The sequence below is a fragment of the Manis pentadactyla genome, chromosome X (assembly GCF_030020395.1).
Source record: "Manis pentadactyla isolate mManPen7 chromosome X, mManPen7.hap1, whole genome shotgun sequence".
Lineage (NCBI taxonomy): Eukaryota > Metazoa > Chordata > Mammalia > Pholidota > Manidae > Manis > Manis pentadactyla.
In genome coordinates, this window is record NC_080038.1 from 133,372,637 (window position 1) to 133,386,236 (window position 13,600).

A 13,600-nucleotide genomic window follows, 5' to 3' on the forward strand; every position below is an offset into this window, starting at 1 on the left:
CCCAAACTGGGGGAGGAAATAATTGATCAGACCATGGAAGTGTACAGATCTCCCAACAGAAAGGACCCAAGGAGGACAACACCAAGACACATAATAATTAAAATGGCAAAGATCAAGGACAAGGACAGAGTTTTAAAGGCAGCTAGAGAGAGGAAAATGGTCACCTACAAAGGAAAACCCATCAGGCCATCATCAGACTTCTCAACAGAAACCTTACAGGCCAGAAGAGAATGGCATGATATAGTTAATGCAATGAAAGAGAAGGGCCTTGAACCAAGAATACTGCATCCAGCATGACTATTATTTAAATATGAAGGAGGGATTAAACAATTCCCAGACAAGCAAAAGTTGAGGGAATTTGCCTCCCACAAACCACCTCTACAGGGTATTTTAGAGGGACTTCTCTAGATGGGAGCACCCCTAAGACTAAATAGATGTCACCAGAGAAAATAAAATCACAGCAAAGAAAGCAGACCAACCAAATACTAACTAAAGGCAAAAAATAAAATCAACTACCCACAAAAACAGTTAAAGGAAGCACAAAAGAGCCCATAATAAAACAACCAACATATAAAGAACGGAGGAGGAGGAAGAATAAGAAGGGAGAAAAATAAAGAATGACCAGACAGTGTTTAAAATAGCTCAATAAGTGAGTTAAGTTAGACAGTAAGATACTAAAGAAGCTAACCTTGAACCTTTGGCAAACATGAATCTGAAGCCTGCAATGGCAATAAGTACATATCTTTCAATAATCACCATAAACTTAAATGGAGGAAATGCACCAATCTAAAGACACAGAATAATAGAATGGATAAAAAAGTGAGACCCATCTCTATGCTGCTTACAAGAGACTCACCTCAATCCCAAAGACTATAGGAACAAAGAAAGACTGAAGGAACAAAACAGCAGCAGAATCATAGAACCTAAGAATGGACTAACAGTTACCAAAGGGAAAGGGACTGGGGAGAAAGGGAGGGAAGGGAGGGATAAGGGTGGGAAAAAAGAAAGGGGACATTACGATTAGCATGTATAAGGTGGGGGGGGCATGGGGAGGGCTGTGCAACACAAAGACAAGTAGTGATTCTACAGCATCTTACTACGCTGATGGACAGCACTGTAATGGGGTTTGTGGGGGGGATTTGGTGAAGGGGGACCCTAGTAAACATAATATTCTTCAGGTAATTGTAGATTAATGACAACAAAATTAATTAATTAATTTTTTAAAAAGTATAGGGACACAGGAAGTTCTAAAGAAAAAGGATAGAAAAAATACATCAATCAAATATTAACCAAAAGGTTGGCATAACTACATTAACATCAGGCAAAGTAGACTTCAAGGCAATAATATAGTTTCTAAGTTTATTATATAAAGTAAAAAGAACTTAAAAATTTAACAAGGAAAATAGACAATTCCACAATCATAAAGGAATACTAACCCTTCTATCTTCATAGTGGATAGAACAGGCAACTAAAAAAATCAGTATACATAGAGAAGTTCTGAAGAGCATAATGAACAATGTAATGCTCATTAATAGATCTGTGCATCCAAAAGAGCCAGAATTCACATTTTTTCAAGGGCATATAGGACAGTTATTGAAATCTACTATATGCTAGGCCATAAAGAAAACCTCAACACATTTTAAAATATCAAAACAATTTAGAATATGTTTTCTAACCAAAATAAAATTAAAATGGAATTAACCACAGCGAGATAACTAGAAAAAAAGAACTCAACTCTATGGCAAATTACACAACACAAACAAAATAACCAGGACCCATGGGTGATGGTAGTTTAAATATCAGATCAAGTCTTTAGGCCTTTGCTCTGCTCCTCTGAGTGTGTTTTGTGATATGTGGTTCCAGGGTCAGCCTGAGACTTTCATGGTGCGCATACATGGGATTAGGCTATCCCCTTCTCTAGCTCCCTCTGCTCTGGGAATTATCCATCACTATCTAGTCAGAGTTGCCTGGGTTTCTTTCCTCTGTTCTCCTAGCCAGAGAGCACCATGTCTATGAGTGGAAGCTGCCTTTGCTGCCCTGTCTCACTGAACAGCTGATGCCTGCCCATGGGGCAAAGCCACAAAGACAAAAACAACACAAAACCATGCCCATGCCCATTGCTTCTCCAACATTCAGCTCTCCTCCACACCTGGCCTATATTTTGTCATCAAAATCCTCAAGTATGTTTTTCATATTTTGTCAGGTGAACAGGTGCCAGTGGGAGACTGCTCTACTGAAGGATGACACCGCCATATCAGAAGCTAAAAGTCCCACACTGTGATTTAATTTGCATTTATCTGATGACAATGAAATGGGAATACCATGGATTTCTCACCAGAAAATATGAAGAAAATAAGACAGTGGAATAGCATATTAAAGGTGATAAAAGAAAAAAATCACCCAGAATTCTATAGTCAGTGAAAATATCCCTCAGGAATGAATGAAGGTTAAATAAATTCATTTTCAGAAAAAAAGAAAACACATAGTAATGTTCTTTAGACTGAAGGAAAATAGTATTAGAAGGAAGCTTGTATCTTCAAGAACAAATGAAAAGCATTAGAAACAGTTTACTTCTTAAACTCTTTAAAATACATATGACCATTTAAAGAAAAAGTATAACATTTTCTTATATGATTTTCAATGTAGGCAGATATAATAACAGGATAATTATAAAGAATGAGATTGGGGATTAGAGGGATATATACGGTTTAAAACTTTCTACATTTTATATGAAATAATACAATAGTAATTCTAAATAGACTAGCAAAGTTTAGGACTAGTTTAAATATATTTATTTATTTATTTATTTATTTATTTATTTATTTTGATTGTAGTTGATATACAATATTATATTTATTTCAGGTGTACAACATAGGGATTCAACAGTCATCTACATTATTAAATGCTCACCCCAGTAAGTGTAATTACTATCAACATACAAAGATATATTATTGACTATATTCCCTATGCTGTATTTATATCCCCATGACTAATTTATCTTATAATTATAATTTTGTGCCTCTTTATCCCCTTCACCTATATCACCCACTCCTCCAATCCTGCCCCACCATAGCAAACACCAGTCTCTTCTCTATGTCTATGAGTCTATTTCTATTTTGTTCATTTGTTTTATTTTTTAGATTCCACATATAAGTGAAATCATACAGTATTTGTCTTTCTCTGCCTGGCTTACTTCACTTAGCATAATACCCTCTAGGTCCATCCATGTTGTTGCAAATGGCAAGATTTGCTTTCCTTTTATGCCTGAGTAACATTCCATTGTGTATATGTACCACATCTTCTTTATCCAGTCATCCACTGAATGGACACTTTGGTTGTTTCCATATCTTGGCTATTGTAAATAATGTGGCAATAAACATAGGGGTGCATATATCCTTTGGCATCAAGGATTTTGTTTTCTTTGGGTAAATTCCCAGTAGTGGAATTATGGGATTGCATGGTATTTCTATTTTTAGCTTTTTGAGGAACCTCTATACTGCTTTTCACAGTGGCTGGATCAATTTACATTCCCACCAACAGTGTAGGAGGGTTCCCTAAAGATGTATATTTTACTTGCTAGTGCAACCAATAAAGACTAATATAAACTCTTATAGCTAAAAGCCAAGAGATAATATAAAATACTAAAATATATTCAAATAACTAAAGTGAGGATGGGAGACAGGAGAGGAATAACATTAACAACAGCAACAAAAATAACCAGAAAAGACAAATAGAAAATGAATAAAATGGTAAACCTAAATCCAACCATATCAATAATTATGTCAAACAGTAATGGTATAAGCACTTCAATTAAAAGGAACAGACTGTCGTCGTGGATGACAAAGCAAAATTGAACCATATGCTGTCAATAATACACAAACTAAATATGAAAATACTGAAAGGTCAAAAGTAAATGGCTGCAAAAAGATACACCACATAAGCAGTAAGCATAAAATGGCTGAGAGACAGAGGTATGGGGACCATTTATATACTGTTTGCTTGAGACAGTCTAGCTTAGGCCTGTTATCCCAGCTCAGTAATTAATACCATCTTTTACTTAAACAGGAGAGTCCTGTTTGAGAGAATAAATTATGTGCTCACTATAGGCAGAATAATGAGACAAATTCTAACATTCAAAAGGTCCAGTGAATTCCAAGCAGGATAAAGGAAAAGAAATCCCCACCTAGATACATCATAATGAAACTACACAGAGACAGAGTTGGTCAGGGTGGGCAAGGAGGCGTTGAAGGTTGTGTGTGTGCATGTGTGTGAGTGACAGAGTGAGGAAGAGAGACAGAGACAGAGGAAGAATGAATCTTAAAAGTAGCCAGGAAAAAAGGCAGATTAACTTCAGAGAAATAACCAATAGATAGCTGACCTTTCAATACCAACAACAGAAGGCAAAAGACCAGTAGTCTACCTCAATGTGTTGAACAAAAGTAACTGTTAACCTAGGTCATTTCAAAGAGGGCTTGTGGAGTCAAAACCAGGAGCTTGTAATACTGTGACCAAAGATTGAAGTTCTCCATAGGATGTAATCGTCACTCAATGGTGCTATGCTTTCCTGAGGAGATATAAGATCAAGCTACTCATATCCATGATTGGTGATGGGGGAGAGTAAATAAAGTCTCCCAAGTTTAAAAAAAAGTTAACTAATAACCTAGAATTCTATACCCTATAAAAATACTTTTCAAGAATGTATGCAAATTATTCAGCCAAAAGAAGAAAACAAATCCTACCGTTTGCAACAACATGGATGGAGCTAGAGGGTATTATGCTCAGTGAAATAAGCCAAGTGGAGAAAGACAAGTATCAGATGATTTCACTCATATGCGGAGTATAAGAACAAAGCAAAAACTGAAGAAACAAAAGAGCAGCAGAATCAAAGAACCCAAGAATGGACTAACAGCTACCAAAGGAAAGGGACTGGGGAGGATGGGTGGGAAGGGAGGGAGAAGGGGATTAAGGGGCATTATGATAAGCACACATAATATAGGGGGGGGCACAGGGAAGACAGAATAGCACAGAGAAGACAAGTACTGATTCTATAGCATCTTACTAACACTGATGGACAGTGACTGTAATGGGGTATGTGGTGGGGACTTCATAATGGGGGGAATCTAGTAACCACAATGTTGCTCATGTAATTGTATATTAATGATACCAAAATAAAAAAAAGAACGAATTCAAAATAGAGATAATTAGAAGCAATAATAATAATAATAATAATAAACATTATCAGTCTATATTTTACTAAAAATTATAAATAATTTAAAGCCAAAAGAAAATATGCCAGATGGAAGATCTGAGATGTAAAAAGGAATGAAAAATAAAAAGTAAAAATGTGGGCCAATTTAAATGAATATTGACTACAAAGGTAATAATAATACTACTATCTGGTGCTGTTAAAAAGAGAAATGAAACATGGTACATTTGAAATATCAGGCAATAAGATATATAACTTGAGGTGAGGAAGGGAGAACATAATACAAATGTGATCCAAAATTCTTGCAGTATCCGGGAATAGTATACAGGCTTTGACTCACTTTAGACTTGCATAAATCATTTCTATATGCTATACTTTATAGGCTAGCAGCTAAATGAATACAAAGAATATATAACTTTCTAACTGGTAAAGGGAAAATTAATGGAGTGATTAAAAACAACTGAAAGAAAGGTAAGGAATGAAATGAATAACACAATAAAATGATAAATTTAATACCAAATACATATGTAAATACAGTAAATATAAGTGGGCTAAATGTTCCAATTAATAGGCAAAGACTATCAGATTGGATTTTTTAAAAATCAGTAGTGTGGGAGTAGTGTTACTGTGATGAAACTGAGGTTCAAAGAGATTGATTAATTTGCCCAAATTCACCAAGCCATTAAGTGGCTAACCTGAGATCTGAATCCAGGTTGTCTAAAGCCCATGCGCTTTTCACTACTACATGCTGCCTCCTCAAACTTTGGCTGTAATCAAAACCCTATAATCTTTCATTTTTCTGTGCACTGAGTCACAGAGCCACACCTTAAGTTAAGATATGAAACTGCACTATTTATCTTACAAGAATCAATCAGTTGCTAGTCAGACCTTTCGGCCACTGCATGTCCTAATACTCTGATGCATTTCTTCACATGTGAGTAACAGTACATCAACTCCTATTCATAAATACAGTAACTCACATGGTTCTCCACAGGATAAGGAGTGGTTTGTAAGATATTTTTACATCCATACATTCATTCAATCTTCTCACCACTTATCATGAGTATATAGCCATCCATTATCACCAATATTTTTATAGGTGAAGAAAATAGGATCCAGTAAGGTGATGCATCTTACCCAAGGTCCCACAAAATTAATAACAGAGCCGCAACTTGAACCCATGTCTCCTGTCCCAACAGTCTGCCTTGAGTTCACTAATATACCCAAAGTTATGAGATCTGCAACTTAAATGGCATATGAAAGAGAAGCTATTCCAATTCACACAAAAAGTCTTTGAAGAAAAAGACAGTTGCTAACTGTAGTTAGAAAAATCACTCCATGATACTACAATGCCTCCATCACATCATAGAGATGTTTAAGTCCCCATCTATTCACAACAGTCTATAAGCAGTGCAAGTTCACGAGGAGCCATACAGGACCTCTACAGTGATCTAGTGGAATGGAGAAGAAAGCTGTGAACAGGCAAAGGTCTGTTCTCTGAACAGAGTGGTCAACAGTCCACTGCACATAGCCGAAAAGTTCATGGAAAACTATAACTCTCAAGACGGGTGAGCTTTCATAAGCCAAGGCAGCTGGCAGCACACATCAGGAACTCAAAACTGGACACTGTGAGCAGCTGAGATTACAAGGGCCAGTTCCAGACAAAGAGTGGGCAAAGGAGACTAAACTCCAGTAGAAGAGGACGTAGAAGGAGAGTGGAGAACTGTGGGCCAGGTGGAGGAAAATGAGGCCAGTCCAGTCATCTGGCCTGGTTGAGGGGGTTCACCTGAGGCATAATGGATATAAGCCTGACAATAAAAGAAGGTACAGACCTGATGGTAGGGATGGGACTTGTCAAAATCCTTTCTGCCTTAGGGCTAGTTGGGGCTGAATCCATAGGCTGGAGGCTAGACTAGGCAGAGGCTGACAATCAGAACTGTCTATGGGTAAAGGGAAAGCTAAGGATTTTATTGAATAGAGGAAAATATGACTTCCCCACAGTTTGAAATACAGGAATGGAACAATCCTATAACCTACTGTTTTCCCACATAACATAAAGTCACCTCTAAAAATTAGTGCAATGATTTCTAAGACATTCCTCCATTGATTCTTGTGGCTGCTTCTCTTGGAGAAATGCAAGAGTGTTTTAGGGGGGGTACCAATAGAGATAGAATGCTGGAGGCTTTCTCTCACTGAGACAAGGCCCCAAGTGAAAGGATGAAATGGAATTCTGCCAGCAAAACCTCTGAACAGCATTCTTGGTATGTGATTCTCTTTTGCCCAGCCCTGCATAGGCTGGCCCTTTGGGCTTTCATCTGACTATACTGGCTTGTCTTGCTAACCATGAGGCCAGTTGGCAGCAATAATTATTTCCCAAGTATACTGAAGCTTAAGGGTTATTTATTTTGTGGATGGCTAAGCAAATCGGGGAGGACAAGTCTAATGTCATTCCTTCCGGATAACTCAGTTGTTCCAATACCATTTTCAGTAACTTTCTTCAACCTCCAAATACAAGATACTTTGTTAATTTTAGTATTCTTTATACTTTTAATCATCCTTCTCCTTCCACAGGCTTTAGTGAAGAAAAATAACAAGATTCATTAACTCCTTTTATACAAAAACTCTTCTTTATGAGTTGATTATAACTGCTTCCCTTTCACGGGCCTCACTATTCAAGACTGAATTATCTCAACCATGAAAGCGTAATGCGGGAATTTCTCAGGACCACACTTTGAAGTATCCCTTTGAACCCTGAGTACGTTCTGAGAGCTATGTCTGCATTAAATTCTGAACCACCTTCTAATCCATTTTGCAGCCATAGAGATAAGAACTGGTAGTTGACAAAGACTTAATCAGAGCATTTAATACTCCGGATTTCCACCAACTGATTATGTTACTTTATAGAAAAAAACCTGAACAAATCAGTTTCATTTATTATGGTACTTGGAAATCTGCAGTCACAACCAAAATTCTCTTTAGTGGAAACTTTGGACAGACCCACATAAATTATGGTCTGGTGAATGGAGGCTATTATTTCTACAGTGTAATGTGGGAGTGCGGTATAGAAATAACCTCAGTAATTTGTTCTTACAATCACATGGAGGCAGGAGGCACGTTTGGGAATCAGACAAACCTGGGTCCAAGTTCTGACTCTACCATTTCCTAGCTGTGACTTTAAGCAAGTCACCTCATCTCTCTGAGGCTCTGTCCCCCCACTGAAAAGCGCAGAAAGCAAAAATGCCAACTTTAGAATACTGTCACGATGAGAAGAGAGTAAGAAAAGAACTTAAGAAAAGGCTCTGGCATATGGTTCACATTCAATAAATGAGCATCACTGATATGGTTAAAAATATCTTAATTATTCACAGACTGTGCAGTGAGTGGTTCACACATCCTATATTCCAGCCAACCTCGACTCCTTGGAAAGCAGAATAGTAGTAATGGTGGTGATAGTGATGGTGGGTGTAGCAGCACCTTACATGCACTGTCTTATTTAATCCTGACAATTCTAAGAGATAGGTGTCCACATAGTAGCTGACCACAAGGGTTTTGAAATCAGAAAGTTCTGGATGCGAACTGTGACTCCCCTACTTAGTATCTGTGCAACAAGCTATAGAACCTGTCTAACAAAAGAGAGTTCATTTCCCATCTGCAATAAATATAGCATTCCTACTTCATGGGGCTGTTGCTAGGATTTAAGGGGATATAGTGTATATATAAAGTTCCCTCTTGGCATATAACAGGTGTTCTATGTTAGACTTCCTTCTTGCTTTATAATTTAATAAGAAAGTGGCAAATGATATGGCATACTACCTTATCACATCTTAAGTCTAAAAATTAAACCAGGATGTGTAGGAAGCAATACACATAGAGAAAAATAGAATGAAAAAATAAAGCCATCTTAGAAGAAGTGGGGAGAATAGAAAGCTGAGAGAAGATTTTTATCTTAGTTTTTTCCAATATTAGTCTTGAATATAGTGTTATTTTTATTTGAATGTATTATATAGTATTATTTCTCAGTTTTATTCACTTGACAACTGCTTCAATTGTTCTTCACTGCGGTCATAGCTACAGGATGAAAGCATATTGTAACGTTCGAATAAACCATTTTTTGAGCCTCCATTCTGACCAAAGAGAGAAAAGGTAGACATCAGCCAAACAGAGTCACCAACCAACCCAGTGGCTAACTCCATCTTAGTGGTAACAAGAAAAGACTTTCAGTTCCCAGAAAGATTCTAACTGGCCTTTTCCCAAGAAGGCAGAGGGTGTAGCCTTGTATAGAACTGTCCAGAACCCTCACAAGCTGCCCCTGCCACAATCTGCCACATCGTCAGTGCACACAAACTCGTTTCCTCAGCTGTCCACCTTCATTCACTCCATATCTTTTTCCTCTCTGACTCCTTTCATCCACTGGTGCCTGACCATTCCAACTTTAAATGACCCTCTCAGCTGGACAGATAATCTGGCCCATCCAAACATTCAGCCTTGGCTCCCCTCCTGGCCAAATATATCTTCTCCCCCTCTGGCACATGCTGATAATTTCACGGCAGCAGCTTCTTGAATCAATCTGGCTCCACAGAAGAATTCTGCCCATACACTGTCCCTGCAACGTAGCTTCCCAAACCTGTTCTACCATGGCCTATACACAATCTTGGACTCACAAGAGAGGGGAACCAGCAATCCAAGAATCACCCCCACAAAAAGCCTGGACTTGAAGGCAAACAGAATTCTTAGGGAATAAACTTTCCTCTTAGGGCCCCTCCATATCTGTGTTCATCCCTCCTCCTTGCACTGTACCAGTTTTAGTTTATTTTAAGATCAATCCCCACTACCACCCAAATTTAATGCTGCCTCTCTACCTCTTCTTTTCAGCATCTGGCCATTTGGATTGGTATTCCCATTAACCAAGGCAAGTAACTGCCACAAAAGAAGTCACTTTCTGAGTCCCTACCCCAGTATCTTCAGTCGGTTCGATGCTTTAGCACATCATCTACCCTTCCATTTCAGAAAAATATTTTGGATTCTCTGGGCACAGCTACAGTGTTCACTCTGAGACTTCTGCAGCATTCAAACAAGTTATTTATACTCCTTATTCCCAACAGGATTTAAGGTAACATAATATATGATATACTTTGTTTCATAATAAAATGAAAATTGTAAATAAGAAGATAGAGGTCAGTAAATCATATAATGTTAAAAAAAATAGCAGAAAGGTAAAAACAAGGCCAGTGTAAGCTTAGTACCCAACATGTCTACTGAAAAGTCTAAAAGACTTCCTAACAGCAAGCCATGAAATTGGCCAGTATGAAAGAAGAAAAGTAATTACATGATTTCCAGTGCCTCCAGGAAACAAGCCAAGTAAGAGCAGCATAAGAATTCCCGGTACTGAGACTAGGCATTACATCACACCATCTACAGCAACACATTTCACAGGGCTGTTTCCTACAGGATCACTCAGTGCGGGCGGATAACTTCAGGCAGAAGCACAATCCCACCAAAGCATTTCTACAGGGAACCACGGTGACGGGACCCACGTAAGCAGCTCTACGAAGGTCTGCCTTACGAAGGCTTTAGAATTTCTGTACGAATGGGCAGGTGACAGAACTTGTAAGACAGTCTCCATAGATACGGTTCCTACAATTGAGTTTTTGTTTTTAGCATCAGCAAGTCTGAGGAAATGCTCCCTGACAAGTCACTGAAACAGAGCTCTTTCCGACTATCAAGCACAGAGCCATATGCGTTAGCAGTGAATCCAGCTATAGTAAATCAAAGACTCATGTCCATTAGTTATAAAAAAAAACATAAAATAATCATGAAATGTCTAACCTGGGACAGCATAAATTCCTGGTATGTACTTTAAAATAAATCATAAGTGCGGCTGATAAACATGAGGCTGACACACTGCCAGCTGCGCTGTGAAGGTGGCTTCAAGTGCGGCTGATAAAAAAGCCATAGGTCTCCATGATGCTGCCCTCCTGCTTCCCACCTTCTTGTATTCTGCCTTCACCCTGAGTGTGGGCAGGACCGTGACGTGTTTCTAAACTACACAAATGGCTGGTGATGGGCTGTTACTCCTCTGATTAGGTTACATGGTATAAGACTTCATTTTGTTAGCAGGCTGGCTTTACAGACTCCTTGCTGACTTGCTGAAGTAACTGGCCATACTGGGGAAAGCCACATAGCGAGGACCTGTGCATAGTCTCTAGGGACCAGCCAACAAAAAGTCAGGGGCCCCTCTATCCTCACAACCCCAAGGAAATGAATTCCAGCAGCCACCTGAGTGACACTGTGTCTTGCCAATGGATTTCAGTCCCAGGCAAGTTCACTATGGATTCAATGTGACCAAAGAATGACAGTGGAACATTCTTGGGGTGAAAGGGTTTATTACCTGGCTTGTTCTCCCAGCGGCAGGTTGAGCAGTAGCATCCCTGCCTCTGCCCAGGGAACTGGGCCGAGCTCTCTATATAGCACAATAATAGCTTATTGCCTACGGGTGTGGAAGCGGTAGCCTAGCAACAGGCCAGTTACATCATCAGGTGGTTTAAGTTCAGTGAGGATCCTGGCAATAGGATCCCCAACTTCCCCACAAACTGGAAACAGTCTTCTCCAATTAAGTCTTCAAGTGACCTCACAGCCTGGCTGGGACCTTGATCATAACATTCTAAGACCCTAAGCAGTTGACCCCACTAAGTTATGCTGTCTCACCTGAAGGTTTCAGCCCTGGACAAGTTCACTCTGAATCCAGTAAGAGCAAAAAATGACAACAGAATGTTGGGGGTAAAAAGGTTTATACCCAGCTTTATTTTCACAGTGGCAGGTCCAGCATTAAAACCCCATCCTCCTCATGGCAAGTCCGCATGCAGCAAGCCAGCCGACTTCCTGGTCTCTCTGCCACCTCGCAGCCCAGAGCACTGGGTGGAGCTCTTACACAGAGTCAGTAATAACTCATTGCCCACATGTGTGCAAGCCTGTGCCTCCAGGCACTGTACATGTGCACTGGCAAGCACACTAGGGTCAGGTGAGAATCCTGGCCATGGAACTTCCATTCTTCCTACATATGCCTAGACTTCTGACCCACAAAAACTGTGATACTAAAAGTGTGTTGTTTTAAGCCATTAAGTTTGTGATAATCTGTTGTGTAGAAAGAAGTACGTAACATAACAAAATAGACTTGTTCATTTGTTAATTATAATAGTATTAAATGGTGCGAGACCACCTGCCAAAAATCCTTAGTTTTATTTTTGTGTGTGTTTCATTTTACTTTATCGAGGTATAGCTGATATACAATATTATATTGGTTTCTGTATACAACATAGTGAATTGACAGTTATATACATTATTAAATGAAAACCTTATTTTTAGAATAAAATACAGAAAACCTAGCTACAAATAGTAGGGCTAGTTGATGATTAGTCTGTCCTGGTCTCTGCCAATACAACCATTTCATCTGAATTGGCTGTGTCCTTGCTATGTGCAAAGCAATGTTACTGGGAGCAAGAACAGGAATAAAAGCCAAGATCCATGCCCTCAGAGAAGCTCGCAAGTTGCTCAAGGACACCAAACGTGGATAAAATGAAAGCTCCTGTGGCCAGGATTCTCACCTGGCCCTGGTTGGCTAGCTCACTACACACGTGTGAGTAATATGTTGCTAGTGGCTATATAAAGAGCTCTGTCCAGTGCTCTGGGCGACACAGTGGCACAGCTGCAAGGCTGCAGGAGAGCAGGGCAGAGGCTGGAGTGGTGGCAGCACTGAGGACAGAGGCCCAGAGGCAGAGACCGGCTTGCTGCATGCAGACTCACTCTGAGTGAAGGGGATTTTAGTGACTGACCTGCCACCGTGGAAATAAAGTTGGCTACAACCCTTTCACTCCAAGAACGTTTTACTGTCATTTCTTTGGTCACATTGAATCCATAGTGAACTTGCCTAGGGCTGAAAACCATTGGCAAGACACCAAACATATACAAATGCAACAACTTAAACAAATGCCAAACAACATATCGCTTGTACCAATGCAAATTCTAACAATGATGTAGAGAATTTGATCAGAAAAATAACAGGCGTTTTTTTCCTTTTTTAACTGTTGTACACCCGAAACCAACAGACATTTTTAAATGTCCTTGCATTCAGCTTGAGGTGTTTCAGGTGCTTCCATCTGAATGTGGCTATGCCTGCTGTTCTGAGGGTTCACTTCAAAACAAACAGGAAGACCACACTGTACCCGTTATCCCCCAATTCTTCCACTGCATTTTGGGAAAGGAGCAGGCTCCTTCTGTCATATCTAGGATGCAAGGTTTGCCTTTCTTCACACTCACCCTGGAGCAGAGGAGATAAGCAGGGGAAAAGCTAAAGTTTAATGGAGGTTTTTACTTCCTCAGTGCCACTGTGTCTGAGTA

The 13,600-nt window shown here is 39.3% G+C and overlaps 1 non-coding gene across 1 annotated transcript; it reads left to right on the forward strand.

Annotated features, from left to right (window-relative positions):
• Nucleotides 1-4,453: 4,453 nt before the first annotated feature.
• Nucleotides 4,454-4,580, forward strand: LOC118913899 (small nucleolar RNA SNORA25). The gene has a single exon (XR_005025400.2). It is a non-coding gene; the product is annotated as a small nucleolar RNA SNORA25 (small nucleolar RNA).
• The last annotated feature ends 9,020 nt before the right edge of the window (nucleotides 4,581-13,600 follow it).